The sequence below is a fragment of the Manis pentadactyla genome, chromosome 2 (genome assembly GCF_030020395.1).
Source record: "Manis pentadactyla isolate mManPen7 chromosome 2, mManPen7.hap1, whole genome shotgun sequence".
Classification (NCBI taxonomy): Eukaryota; Metazoa; Chordata; class Mammalia; order Pholidota; family Manidae; genus Manis; species Manis pentadactyla.
In genome coordinates, this window is record NC_080020.1 from 216,328,512 (window position 1) to 216,344,062 (window position 15,551).

Here is a 15,551-nt window from a genome sequence, read left to right on the forward strand (position 1 = left end):
AATGGTATTTCTATTTTGAGTTTTTTTTAATATGAAAAGATATCATTTTATTTTATTTTATTTTATTTATTTATTTTTTGAGAGGACATCTCTCATATTTATTGATCAGATGGTTGTTAACAACAATAAAATTCTGTACAGGGGACTCAATGCACAATCATTAATTAACCCCAAGCCTAATTCTATTTTGTGCTTTTTGAGGAACCTCTATACTGCTTTCCACAATGATTGAACTAATTTACATTCCCACCAGCAGTGTAGGAGGGTTCCCCTTTCTCCACAACCTCGTCAACATTTATCGTTGCTTCTCTTTTGGATGGTGGTGATCCTTACTGGTGTGAGGTGATAATCTCATTGTGGTTTTAATTTGCATTTCTCTGATGACTACCAATGGGGAGCACCTTTTCATGTGTCTGTTGGCCATCTGAATTTCTTCTTTAGAGAACTGTCTATTCAGCTCCTCTGCCCATTTTTTAATTGGATTATTTGCTTTTTGTTTGTTGAGGTGCATGAGCTCTTTATATATTTTGGATGTCAAGCCTTTATCAGATCTGTCATTTATGAATATATTCTCCCATACTGTAGGATGCGTTTCTGTTCTATTGATGGTGTCCTTTGCTGTACAGAAGCTTTTCAGCTTGATATAGTTCCATTTGTTCATTTTTGCTTTTGTTTCCCTTGCCTGGGGAGACATGTTCATGAAGAAGTCGCTCATGTTTATGTCCAAGAGATTTTTGCCTATGTTTTTTTCTAAGAGTTTTATGGTTTCATGACTTACATTCAGGTCTTTGATCCATTTAGAAATTACTTTTGCATATGGGGTTAGACAGTGATCCAGTTTCATTCTCTTACATGTAGCTGTCCAGTTTTGCCAGCACCAACTGTTGAAGAGGCTGTCATTTCCCCATTGTATGTCCATGGCTCCTTTATCATGTATTAATTGACCATATATGTTTGGGTTAATGTCTGGGGTCTCTATTCTGTTCCACTGGTCTGTGGCTCTGTTCTTGTGCCAGTACCAAACTGTCTTGATTACTGTGGCTTTGTAGTAGAGCTTGAAGTTGGGGAGCAAGATCCCCCCCACCACTTTATTCTTCCTTCTCAGGATTTCTTTGGCTATTTGGGGTCTTTGGTATTTCCATATGAATTTTTGAACTATTTGTTCCAGTTCATTGAAGAATGCTGTTGGTAATTTGATAGGGATTGCATTAAATCTGTAGATTGCTTTGGGCTGGATGGCCATTTTGACAATATTAATTCTTCCTAGCCAGGAGCATGGGATGAGTTTCCATTTGTTAGTGTCCTCTTTAATTTCTCTTAAGAGTGTCTTGCAGTTTTCATGGTATAGGTCTTTCACTTCCTTGGTTAGGTTTATTCCTAGGTATTTTATTCTTTTTGATGCAATTGTGAATGGAATTGCTTTCCTGATTTCCCTTTCTCTTAGTTCATTGTTAGTGCATAGGAAAGCTACAGATTTCTGTGTATTAATTTTGTATCCTGCAATTTTGCTGAATTCCGATATTAGTTCTAGTAGTTTTGGAGTGGAGTCTTTAGGGTTTTTTATGTACAATATCATGCCATCTGCAAATAGTGACAGTTTGACTTCTTCTTTACCAATCTGGATTCCTTGTATTTCTTTGTTTTGTCTAATTGTCATGGCTAGGACCTCCAGTACTATGTTGAATAACAGTGGAGAGAGTGGACATCCCTGTCTTGTTCCCGATCTCAGAGGAAAAGCTTTCAGCTTCTTGCTTTTAGGTATGATGTTGGCTGTGGGTTTCTCATATATGGCCTTTATTATGTTGAGGTACTTGCCTTTATACCCATTTTGCTGAGAGTTTTTATCATGAAAGGATGTTGAATTTTGTCAAATGCTTTTTCAGTGTCTGTGGAGATGATCATGTGGTTTTTCTCCTTCATTTTGTTTATTGGTGGATGATGTTAATGGATTTTTGAATGTTGTACCATCCTTGCATCCCTGAGATGAATCCCACTTGGTCATGGTGTATGATCCTCTTGATGTATTTTTGAATTCTGTTTGCTCATATTTTGTTGAGTATTTTTGCATCTACGTTCATCAGGGATATTGGTCTGTAATTTTCTTTTTTGGTGGGGTCTTTGCCTGGTTTTGGTATTAGGGTGATGCTGGCTTCACAGAATGAATTTGGAAGTATTCCCTCCTATTTTTTGGAAAACTTTAATGAGAATGGGTATTATATCCTCTCTGTATGTCTGATAAAATTCTGCGGTAAATCCATCTGGCCTGGGGGTTTTGCTCTTGGTAGTTTTTTGATTACCACTTCAATTTCATTGCTGGTAATTGGTCTGTTTAGATTTTGTGTTTCTTCCTTGGTCAGTCTTGGAAGGTTGTATTTTTCTAAGAAGTTGTCCATTTCTTCTAGGTTTTCCAGCTTGTTAGCATATAGGTTTTCATAGTATTCTCTAATAATTCTTCGTATTTCTGTGGGGTCCGTCATGATTTTTCCTTTCTCATTTCTGATTCTGTTGATGTGTGTTGATTCTCTTTTTCTCTTAATAAATCTGGCTAGAGGCTTATCTATTTTGTTTATTTTCTCAAAGAACCAGCTCTTGGTTTCACTGATTTTTTTCTATTGCTTTATTCTTCTCAATTTTATTTATTTCTTCTCTGATCTTTATTATGTCCCTCCTTCTGCTGAGTTTAGGCCTCATTTGTTCTTCTTTTTCCAGTTTCAATAATTGTGATGTTAGACTATTCATTTGGGATTGTTCTTCCTTCTTTATGTATGCCTGGATTGTTATATACTTTCTTCTTAAGACTGCTTTCGCTGCACCCCACGTAAGTTGGGGCTTTGTGTTGTTGTTATCATTTGTTTCCATATATTCCTTAATCTCTGTTTTAATTTGTTCGCTGATCCATTGATTATTTAGGAGCATATTGTTAAGCCTCCATGTGTTTGTGAGCCTTTTTGCTTTCTTTGTGCAATTTATTTCTACTTTTATGCCTTTGTGGTCTGAAAAGTTGGTTGGTAGAATTTCAATCTTTTTGCATTTACTGAGGCTCATTTTGTGGCCTAGTATGTGGTCTATTCTGGAGAATGTTCCATGTGCATTTGAGAAGAATGTGTGTCCTGTTGCTTTTGGGTGTAGAGTTCTATAGATGTCTATTATGTCCTTCTGTTCTAGTGTGTTGTTCAGTGCCTCCATGTCCTTACTTATTTTCTGTCCGGTGGATCTATCCTTTGGAGTGAGTTGCGTGTTGAAGTCTCCTAAAATGAATGCATTGCATTCTATTTCTTCCTTTAGTTCTGTTAGTATTTGTTTCACATATGTTGGTCCTCCTGTGTTGGGTGGATATATATTTATAATGGTTATATCCTCTTGTTGGACTGAGCCCTTTATCATTATATAATGTCTTTCTTTATCTCTTGTTACTTTCTTTGTTTAGTCTATTTTGTCTGATACTAGTACTGCAACACCTGCTTTTTTCTCCCTATTGTTTGCATGAAATATATTTTTCCATCCCTTGACTTTTAGTCTGTGCATGTCTTTGGGTTTGAGGTGAGTCTCTTGTAGGCAGCATATAGATGGGTCTTGCTTTTTTATCCATTCTATTACTCTGTGTCTTTTGATTGGTGCATTCAGTCCATTTATATTTAGGGTGGTTATTGAAAGAAATGTACTTACTGCCATTGCAGGCTTTAGATTCATGGTTACCAAAGGTTCAAGGTTAGCTTCTTTAGTATCTTACTGTCTAACTTAACTTGTTTATTGAGCTATTATAAACACTCTGGTGATTCTTTGTTTCTCTCCCTTCTTAGTCCTTCTCCTCCATTCTTTATATGTTGGATGTTTTATTCTGTGCTCTTTTGTGTTTCCTTTAACTGCTTTTGTGGGTAGTTGATTTTATTTTTTGTCTTTAGTTAGTATTTGGTTGGTCTGCTTTCTTTGTTGTGATTTTATTTTCTCTGGTGACATGTATTTAGTCTTAGGAGTGCTCCCATCTAGAGCAGTCCCTTTAAAATACCCTGTAGAGGTGGTTTGTGTGAGGCAAATTCCCTCAACTTTTGCTTGTCTGGGAATTGTTTAATCCTTCCTTCATATTTAAATGATAATCATGCTGGATGTAGTATTCTTGGTTCAAGGCCCTTCTGTTTCATTGCATTAAATATATCATGCCATTGTCTTCTGGCCTGTAAGATTTCTGTTGAGAAGTCTGATGATAGCCTGATGGGTTTTCCTTTGTAGGTTACCTTTTTCCTCTCCCTAGCTGCCTTTAAAACTCTGTCCTTGTCCTTGATCTTTGCCATTTTAATTATTATGTGTCTTGGTGTTGTCCTCCTTGGGTCCCTTCTGTTGGGAGTTCTGTGTACTTCTTTGGTCTGAGCGACTATTTCCTACCCCAGTTTTGGGAAGTTTTCAGCAATTATTTCTTCAAAGTCACTTTCTATCCCTTTTCCTCTCTCTTCTTCCTCTGGTACCCCTATAATGAGGATATTGTTCCTTTTGGATTGGTCATGCAGTTCTCTTAATATTGTTTCATTCCTGGAGATCCTTTTCTCTCTCTCTGCATCAGCTTCTATGCATTCCTGTTCTCTGGTTTCTGTTCCATCAATGGCCTCTGGCATCTCATCCATTCTGCTTTTAAATCCTTCCAGAGACTGTTTTATTTCTGTAGTCTCCCTCCCTACTTTGTCCCATTAGCTCTTGCATTTTTCTCTGCAGCTCCATTAACATGATTATGACCTTTATTTTGAATTCTTTTTCAGGGACATTGGTTAGGTCTATCTCTCCAAGCTCCTTCTCAGGGGTTGTCTGTGTGATTTTTGTCTGGATCAAATTATTTTGCCTTTTCATGGCAATAGAGAAAGGCATGAGCAGTTGGCATGTGTGTCAGCTGGGAGAACAAAGTCCCTTCCCGCTTACTGGTCACCTTCCTCTCCTGCGAGAATGGTGACCTCTAGCAGCTTGTGCTCGGGAGCTGCGCACTGTTGGGGCCTCTGAGTCTGGCCCAGGTGGCTGCGGAGGAGCCTCTGGGCAGTTGCTGTGGGTGCGGCCGCTCTCAGACTGCTCCCCTGCTATGGTGGGACCACGCTGGAGGGGCAATGGATGGGAGGCTATTTCTCACTGTCAGGGGCCTCAGAGCTGTGCTGCCTCCCAGAGGGTTAGGGTGCCCAGAGTTCCCGGGGATTCCCAGCAGCTGAGATGAGTGTGCCGGGACATTTCTGTTCAGCTGTGAGACCCCTGTCCCTTTAAGACTTTCAAAAAGCACTAGCTTTTCTTTTGTCCCAGGGGCGCCGGCTGTAGGGACCTGCTTGCAGGTCTTACTGTTCTGTTTCCCTAATATTCAGCACACCATGCACTGTGTGTCTGTGCTCCTGGTGTGGATGACTAGGGCTGGGTATTTAGCAGTCCTGGGCTCCCATTACCTCCCCACTCCGACTCCTCTCCTCCTGCCGGGGAGCTGGGGTGGGGGGGCACTTGGGTCCTGCCAGGTCGCGTCTTGTATCTTACCCCCTTCATGAGGCGCTGGGTTCTCACAGGTGTAGATGTAGCCTGGCTGTTGTACTGTATCTTCTGGTCTCTCTTTTAGGAATAGTTGTCTTTGTTGTATTTTCAAAAATATATATGGTTTTGGAAGGAGATTTCCACTGCACTATTCACACTGCCATCTTGGCTTCTCCCCTGTTTAATGCCTTTTTATTAAAGTATGTGAATTCATTATATTTTCTTATTTCTTGTCTTTATTACACAAAGGGTAAAATACTATATATTTGCTATTGTACATTTTTTATAACTTAATAATATACCCTGGAAATTAATACATATCAGTTCATAGAGGCATTCTTCAACCTTTCTGTTGCTCCTTAGTGGTTTGTTGTGTTTAAGTACCATAGTTTTTTTAGCCAGTATTCTATGTTTGAGCATTTAGGTAGTTTCCAAGAGTCTGCAAATACAAATCATGGTATGATGAAGGAGCTTACGTATGTAACAGTACATATTATTTCTGGAGTTATCTTTAGGGTAAATTCCTAGGAATGGGAGTGCTAAGTTAAAAGGTAAATGCACAAATTGTATTATTAGATATTGCCAAATGCCCTTCCAAAGTGGTTGTGCTATTTTTCATCCCCTCTAGTATTATTTTCCCATAACCTCACCAAACAGAATGAGGCTGTGTGTGGCTGTCCAATTGTCCCAACACCATTTATTCAAAAGTCCTTTGCCTCAGCATTTTGACTACTTATCCCACAATGGATTTCATCTATAGTTGGATTGACGTGTGTGCTAGCTTCTATTTGGTTTCACTGGTCAGCCTATTCATGTGCCAGAAACACATTGTTTTCAGCCAAGAGGCTCTGTAGTATGTTTTAACATTGGCTAAGGCTAGTCACCTCTCATACCTCTTCCTTTTCAGTGGTTTACTAGCCATTCTTGAATGTTTATTTTTCCATGTGAACTTTGGTATCCATTTGTCTAGCTACAGAAAAAAAAAGTGTTTATATTTTGGGAGGAATCATATTAAATTCTTAAATGACTGTAAGGAGAACAGTTATCTTAACAAGGTTGAGATATTTTAACTAAAGCCACAGGATGTCTTGTTCAAGTTTACTTTTATGCCTTTCAGGATGTTTCATAGTTCTCTTTTTTCCACCAGATTTATTGAGACATAATCCATGTAGTCATTTATTCAGAGCACACAGTTCAGTGGTTTTTGGTAGATTCACCATCACCACGATAAACTTGGGAACACTTTCATTAACTCAAAAGGCAACCCCATCCCATCCTTTCACAGCCCTCCTACCCCTCCCCACCCTGGCAACCAGAATCTACTTTCTCTCTATAGAATAGCCTATTCTGGACATGTCATATATATAGAATCATATAATATGTGGTCCTCCATAGCTGGCTTCTTAGACTTGGCATAATGTTTTCAAGGTCCAGCCATATTATATAGCATATCCTCCATTCTTTTTTATAGCTGAATAATATCCCATTGTATAGATAGACTTACCACATTTTGTTTATCCATTCATTAGTTGATGGGGCTTTGGGTTGTTTCCACTTCTTGGCCCTTATGAATAAGATGCCCTGAATATCTAGGTTGAGGTTTTTGTGTGGGCATGTATTTTCAGATCTTTGGGTTATATATGTAGAAGTAGAATGCTGGGTGATATGATAACTTCATGTGTAACATTTCGAGGAACTGCCAAGCACTCTTCTTCTGCAGCTATACCATTTTACATTCCTACCAGAAGTATTTCAAAGTTCTAACTGCTCCACATCCTCACCAACACTTGTTATTGTCTGTGCTTTTGAGTATAGCCATTCTGAGGGCAGAGGTAGGGGAGAGTGGTATTTCATTGTGTTTTGGATTTATATTCCACTAATAGCTAATCATGGTGAGCATTTTTGCATGTTCTTATTGGCTATTTATAGATCTTCTTGAAGAATGTCTGCTTTAATCCTTTCCCCATTTGTCACTTGGGTTATTTGTTTATAATTATGTTTACATATTCTGGATATAAATCTTGTATTATAAGTCTTTTATATTATTTGGAAATATTTATTCCCATTCTGTGGCCTGTCGTTGCACTTTTTAAAATGGTGTTCTTTGCACAAAAATGTTTAATTTCAATGAAGTCCTAATTATCTGTTTTTTTCTTTTGTCATTTGAGCTTGTGGTGCTGTGTCTAAGGTTTTGCCAAGCCCAAGGTAATGAAGATTTACACCTATATTTTCTTCTAAGAGTTTTATAGTTTTAGCTTTTACATTTATGTTGTTGAATTCCTACCCACACTGTACAATGTGAGAGAATTAAGTTAAAATGAGGTCATTAGGGTGGCCCTACACCAATATAATTGGTTTCCTCATAAGAAGAGATTAGACACACGGTACAAAGAGAAAAGCATGCAAAGACACAGGAAGAAGACAGCTATCTACAAGCCACGGCAAGAGGCCTCAGAAGCCATCCTTGCCAACCCTTTGATCTTGGATTTCTGTACTCCAAAACTTTAAGGAAATGTTCTGTTATTTAGGCTGATCTATGGTACTTTGTTAAGATTGTTCTAGTAGACTAGTACATAAACCCCACTTGGTTATGGTCTGTTTTCACAAATCATATGGACTTTGTGCTTTTTTGAGAGAAATAATGTTCTTTATTTTATCTTACATGGAGTGGCAAACTGCAACCCATGGGCCAAATCTAGCCTGCTGCCTATTTTTGTAAAATCCAGGTTATTTGGGACATAGCCACTCCCACTTATTTACATAAATCTACAGCTGCTTTTGTGCTGTAATAGCGGAGTTGAACACTTAGGCCTGCAAACCTAAGTATTTACTATCTAGTGCTTTATAAAAATTTGCTGATACCTGTAGTAACTTAGGATAGGCTTTTGTACAGAGTATTCTTTGAGTTCTTGTATTTTAAAAACATTTTTTATAGCCTTTGATGCTTGAAAAACAGCATGGATGGATGGATATAAAATCCTTAGCTTGTATCTTCTTTGAATTTTTAGAAAATGCTGAAAATGCTGCATCATTATTGCCTTTGCTCTTGAGAGGTCTGATGCCAAATATTTTGATTACCAGATTCCATAACAAAGTACCTACCCTAAAAATTAATGGTTTAAAGTAAACCATTTTGATTATAATTTCACAGTCTTTGGGGTCAGGAATTTGGGTTTGGCTGGATGATTCTTTCATCCCACATGCCTTCAAGTGGGGCCACTCAGAGTATTCAGCTGACGGCTGGACTGATTTGAGCATTCATGATGCTGTCACTCATATCAGGGAGGATTAGAGGGGCCCCTTTCCCACTCCATGCAGTCTCAGAACCACTCCATGGGGAGTTAGATATTTTTTATAGTTGCTCTTCCCAAAGGTGCAAATGGACTCTTCAAGTCTTCGTAGGACCTAGGCTTGGAAGTCATATCACATCATACATTCTGTTGGTCAAGCAATTCACTTAACATCAGCCTGGATCAAAAGAAGTGATAAAGAATTTGCAACCTTCTTTAATCTATAGCAGTCTGAACTTTTTGCATGGAAATCTTGAAGATTATTATTTTTGTCTAATAGTTTTAAGGGGCTGGCTCTAGAACTGATCATTCTGTGGTCATTTCCCCAAGCATATGTGGGCCCTTTCATTATGTAGGTTTATATTTTCTTATTTCCAGAAAGTTTCCTGGCTTATAGTTTCATGATATATGGAACTTCAGCTACTCATATGTTGGACATTCTTTGCTTGTATTCAAATGACATTCCAGAAAGAGAGGAACAGGCATACAGTTATGGAGGCAAGTGATATTAGAAACGTTCCAGGAGTTTGGATGGGGTATGTGTGAGAAGCTACAAGATGGAGTGGAAAGATAGGCAAGGGTGAGATAGATGGAAGGTCTTATGTGCCATGCTGAGCAGTGACACCATGGGCAGAACATTTTTGAGGCTTTTTTTTGACAAGCATTATGGAATATGAATTAGATGGAATTAATCTGTACTATCTACAGGAGCTAGACCAGATAAAAGGCTATTACATTAGTCTGGGTGAGGGGGGCTAAGAGGGATAGATTCTAGAGTTATTTATGAGGAGAATCAACAGGATTATTGAGTGTGGCAGGGATGGGGAGGAAGGAACCAAGAATGTCTCTGAGGTTTCTGAATTGGGTAACCAAGTGGACAGTAATGCTGAGCAGTTGTAGATGGTAGAGTTTGACATGTCCCTAGTACACCCAGGGGAGAAGTCTGGTAGGTTTTTGTGTATACAGAACTCAGATGTGGTCTGAACTAGACACTGCTGATACATGTGCCAGATGAGGACAGGGAGAGGATTAATTGACTCAGGGAGAATGTGTGATGCAAGCTGGAGGCTGAGAACAGAGCCCTGGAGACCACAGTGTCGGAGGGGCTAGGTGATGAGTCCATGCTGTGAAGGCCAGCGGAGTGCTCCGTGGTGTCAAAGGCGACGGAGAGCTCTGGTAATAGGAGACTCAAAAATGGCCTGTGGCATTTATGAATGAACAAGCTCCTAATGACTGAGAGCAGTGCAGTGGTGTGGTGGGGATGGAAGCTACATAGCCACGGGTGGAGGAGTGACAAGTTGCTGAGTTGGCAGAGATGAGTGTAAACTACTTTCAAGACGTTTCTGAAGGGAAATCCAGAGAGGCAGTGATAACTGGAGCACAGTCTACATGGACAGATGATTTCTTCCTTTTCCTTTAGGACAGGAAAAGTCTGACTACACGGTGAAGGGAAAGGACAAATAGTTAACAGAAGTTGGTAATTGGGGAGTGAAAGAGGGAGAATGATCGAAATATGTTTGAAAGGAGTTTTCTGAGGATGTGGGAGGTGATAAAATACAGAACCAAGATGGACAGATGTTAATGTGAATGTACATAAGAAAGTTAATTCCCAGAATGGTTTATAATAGTCTAGTCCACATACTGAGATTACTTTGTTTCAATCAATAGGGCAAACAGGGAGAGCAATATTTACATATTTATTTTATATCATTTACACATCTTTTCTTCAAAGAACAGGATCAGTGTTTTCAATGCCTCCCACATAGCTGATGCTCAATAAATGGTGAATGAATAAACAAGATGTCTCTTACCTGTATTCTGAGTATCTTAATGTATTCAGAACATAGTCAAGAGCTCCATACAAGTAAGTCTTTTAAGCATGTACATAGTCACAAATTTCATGTGTGAAAGGTGATGCTCTTTTTTGGGGGAAACCTGTTTACCCTCCCTTCACAAAGTTGATTACCAGCATTTCCTTCACCATAGGAGTTTAAAAATAAGAAGATGAGAGGAGGAAAAGGATGTTCTAAAGGAAGGCAGGCAGGCAGCAGCAGGAGGTGGCACGATCTGCCTTACCATAAGGTGCCAAAAAGCAGTGAGAAACCAGACTCAAAGCATATTGGCTTCGGGTCTCTTAGCTTAGGGACTTACATCCTTCCCTCACATACCAGTAGTCCTTAAAGCACACTGCTGTTTTGAGACTTAAATAATGTTGAGAATAATTCTTTAAGCCATTAAAAAAGCTTATTTGTTCCTAATTTCGAATCATCTATATTTCACGGTTTGGAAGGGACTCGATCAAAAGTTGGCTTTTAAAACAAGCTGATGCTGAGATGCTAAACCTTGGTCAGCCCCTGTTCCTTTGCCCAAGCTGTTTACCCAGTCTTTGATGCCCTCCCTCTTTTCTCCTAGGACTGACTTTCTTTTTCTTCTTTCCAGGCTGAACACAAGGCCGCCTCTTCCAGGAACCCCGCCGCTTCTTCCAAGCGGAAGTAATATCCTCCTCCTCTGCCCACCCTCGGCATCTCAGGGGGGCTTAGCTTTGCACGGGTCACCAGATCTGGTTGTTTACTTGGCAGCTTTCCCACTAAGTTATGCGCTCCTGGAGACCAGGGACCGTGACCGTGACCGTGACCGTGAGGTGTATCCACACAGCACCTGGTACAGCGCTAGGCACGTAATCGGGGCTCAGGAAACGCTTGCTGAGTTGAATTAATCTGGAAAAATCACTCAGGGCAGGATCTCGTGCTCGCAGCGCTGATGAATGATTCACGGAGCTGGTTCTTTGCATTCCTCACCCGGTGGTCACGTCGGGCCGAACATCCAGCTGGGCGGTCACATACCTGTGGAGTTGAAACGCGCCTCCGCCGCGCGCCGCCAGCGAGCTCTTCCCCCCCCCCCCCCCCGCGAGCTAGGGGACGAGTCCGCTCGCCCGCAGGGGCGGGGCTCCGAGGAAACCGGCCCGCCCGCCCCGGCTCAGCGGGCGGAAGCCCCGCCCCCGGCCGCGCGCTCGCGCAGGCGACGCGTGCCCGCCCCCAGCCCTGCGCCCTCGCGCCCTCGCGCCTCGCGCCGGGGCGGGCTCGCTGCGCGTGCCGGGCGGGGAAGGGCGCGAGCCGTGCGCCTGAGAACGTTCACCGCGGGGGCGGCTCCGGGGCCTGAGCGGGCCCGCCGCCGCCTGAGCCGCGGAGCCGCGTTAGAGGAGGCTGCAGCCGCCGGAGACCTTGTCGACGCCCCCAGCTCCTGCCGGGAAGTGAGTGAGGTGGGGGTTTGTGGCGGCGGCCGCAGGCTGCGGGAGGGCAGCGCGGGGCGGGAGCCTCGCGCCCGCGAGGAGCGGGAGGGAGCCCGCGCGGCGCCGGAATCTCGGAGCTGCGGGGGTGCAGGCCCGGGAGCGGGAGACACCGTGCGCGGGGAGCCGGGGCCGCTGCAGCGCGCGTGCTGCGAGGGAGGCGCCGCTGCGCGCCCAGCCCTGGAGGGGCGAGCGGAGTCCCCGGTCGGCGCCGTCGGACTCTGAGCCCCGGGCCAGGGAGGGGTCTCCGTGGTCCCTAGCTTACCGTGTCGGCCCGGCGCCGAGCCGGAGTGCGGGCGCCAGGCAGATGCTGCTGGAGCCTGGCTCTCTGGGAGGAGGCTCTGCGTTAGGTGCTGAATTCAGGGGGCGAGGGAGGCAGGTCCTGGCAGAGGGCAGGTGAGGCAGGCAGGCCCTGGCAGTAGGAAGGTATTTTATTTCAGATCACCCAAAACACTGTTTCCTGAGGCGCCTAACTGTGAACCTGTGCACTGAGGTCATCCTTGAAAGCACAGTATCTAGAGAGAAGGGCGGATGCAGCTAACGAATGCTTGCTGGTAAATTCCTGTGCCAGGCCCTGAGGTTAGGAAGGTCTTTCAGCTTTCTTAGCAAGCGTTTGTTGATTAGTTACCCTGAGTAGAGAACTGTGGTCAGCACTGCGGCCCAAGATATGGTAAAACACAACCATAATTTTCTGTTTAGTTGCTGACAGTTTGGTTTGTGAAGCTATGCGGATAAAATACAAAGCAGCATTGGATTTTGTCTCATACCTTATTAGGTCTCTGGTCTTTTCTCAGTTTTGGGCAATTGGACCTATGAACTGCTTGGTTTGGGGATAAAGTAGGAGGGTCAAAGAAGCTTGAGGGAGAACTTGGATGAGTTTTGAAAGCTCTTTTGTGTAACATTGAAAGGGTGAGAAGGGAAAAGGAAATTTGGAAAGAGAAAAGAAGTACCCTTCCTTCCTAACTGGAATTAAGTAAGCTCCATGACTGTTCACTGATAAATCCTCCGTAACAAGAACAGTGCCTGGCCCGCCGCAGTTGCGTAATAAGGCGTTATTACATGAATGAATGAACCAAGCAGTGTTTTACTGTATCTTACACAGAACAGTATTAATCACTGTGTTGGCCCTGCTGATGGCCTGCCCCTTTTCCTCCACGTCTCCTCTTTTGACGTGTGAGGTAACCCAGGTTCTTAGGTCTGGGCATTTAGAGCAACGGCTAAGGTGATGGAGTCATGATACCCTGCTGCCATGCTGCCACTTTCACATCTTTATTTCATGTTGCTGTCAGGAGCTTACTCCTTGGGGCTATTGCTTCAGATCATCCCATTCTGGCCCTGTTCCTGTCTATCACTTGAGGAAGAAGAAGAGTACTTTTGTCTAGAGAACATTTTCTTCATCTTTATCCTGTCTTGGATCTTCAGTCTGTAGTGCGAAACTGTCTCTCTGCTCTTCTGTAAGGGTTGGACGTCTACCTGTTCTCTGCCGTGCTTGGATTTCTGGACTCTCCAGCTTCAGGCTGCTGTTTCAGTTCTCTGGGTTGTAGTGCCTGTTGGGTTACTTTGTCTGCCAAACTAAAACTTGACCTTTTATGAGTTCAGAGAGGATTTTTATCATACATAGTGGAATTAACCTCTGAAGGGGTGGGGGTTATGTACTCAGTGTAGTGCTGGCAAAAGTTTTGAGTGTCCACTAGGTGTGAGAGACAACATTTCTACTTAGAAGATTAGGCTTAGAACTGATAGAATGTCAAGTTACTGTTTATTTTCTGTCTAATAGAAATCTCTCAGAGTCTTTGTTTCCACAAATAAAAAAATAAGGGTAATATTAATCCTCATTTGGCACTGTGTAGTAAGCCTTAAAAAACTAAGTTGATTGCTCTTTAGTTTTAGGACCATGTACTCTGGAATGCAACTAGCAAATGTCCACCAGTTCTTGTTTTGGGGTATTTAGGTCCTCTAATTTTGAGTGCCTTGTTTCAGGTTCTCCCAATGATGTTGTATTTGTATATTTGATTTATATTTATTTTAAAATCAACTTTATTGATGTATAGTTTACGGATAATAAAATGCACATGTGTCCTGTATAGTTGGATGAGTTGCAAAAAAGGTGTATAATTTGCGACCACTCACTATCCCAATCAGGATATAGAAATTTACATCACCCCAGAAAGTTTCCTCACACTGGTTTAGAGTCCACCTCCTTCATTTAAATTTATTTCTAATTACACAAGCACTGGGGTGGTAGTACCTGGTTGTTATGGATGTATAATGCCCAGCCTGCGGGGGGTACCATTCACAGCAGAGTCCCTGGGAATGGCAGCTCCTCCGGTTGTCTTGTGCAGCCTGTGTGGCTGTGTACTGCAGTTCTGCAAATGGCTCATGAGTTCATACTGTCTTATAAATATTCAAACAGTACTGACAGAATAAATGGCCCCTTGGCCCACTCCCTACTCCTCCAAAACTGCAGTTATCAGTTGTGATCCTTCCAGAGCTTTCTCTATGCATTTCATCTTATATACATGTAATACAGAAAAAAACCCAGGGTTTTGCCCCCACCCTCACATTAATAATACAATACTGTACACATTGTTCTGCAACTTGTTTTTCTACCAGAAGTCCGAGATCTTTCCATGTTGGAACATGGGGATCTACCTCATTCTTCTTGACTACTTACACAATCTCTTATGCAGTATGTATTGTGCTTTAGTTTATTTAGCCCTCCCTCATTAATGGCCATTTAAGCTGTTGGCCCTTTCAGGCATTGCTGCAGTGAATGGTAAGTAGAATTGCTGGGTCAAAGAGGTGTTTTAATTGATGGAGATGTTACTACTGTGGATTGGGTTCATTTAGTTTTAACTGCTGAGAAGGATTCAGTTGTAGACTTAAATCACAGTTTATGTATCCTTCACTCACTGAGGGGCAGTTAGGTTACTTTGGACACTAATTCCTTGATGGATATTTGTGTTGTACATGAGTCCTGCCTGTCTGAGGCTTGCCTTTCCCCTTTGCCAACAGTGTCTTTGGTTTTATATGTTTAAAATTTTAATGTTGTGTTTATGAAAAAACTTCCCTTAAATTAAAAAAAAATTTGTTTCTGGTTTAAGTAAATTTTCTCTACCCCAGGGTATGAAGTAATATCTCCGTATAGTCTTCTAAACTTAAATTTTTTTTTTTTGCTTTCCATGTGGAATTCCTATATGGTATAATGAAGAGATAATTTTTTCAATTTGGATAACCAGTTTTTTTTGTGCTTTTTCTCATATTTTCTTATTGCAGTGAAACATAAATAACATACAGTTTACCATTTTAACCATTTTAAGTGTACAGTTCTGTGGTATTAAGTATATTCACATTGTTGTGCAGCCATCATGACTTTTTCATCTTCCCCAATTAAAACTGTACCCATTAAACACTAACTCCCCAGTTTCTCCTCCTTCCAGCCCCTGATAACCATCATTCTACTTACTGTCTGAAATTTGACTACTCTA

General features: G+C 41.9%; 1 protein-coding gene across 2 annotated transcripts in view; it reads left to right on the plus strand.

Annotated features, from left to right (window-relative positions):
* The first annotated feature begins 11,803 nt into the window (after positions 1-11,803).
* DTNB (dystrobrevin beta) overlaps positions 11,804-15,551 on the plus strand; it is a 258,809-nt gene continuing 255,061 nt past the window's right edge. For both annotated transcript variants that reach the window (XM_057497369.1, XM_057497380.1), the window contains exon 1: positions 11,804-12,027. The gene's annotated coding sequence lies outside the window, so the exon portion shown is untranslated. The remainder of the gene's footprint in view (positions 12,028-15,551) is intronic.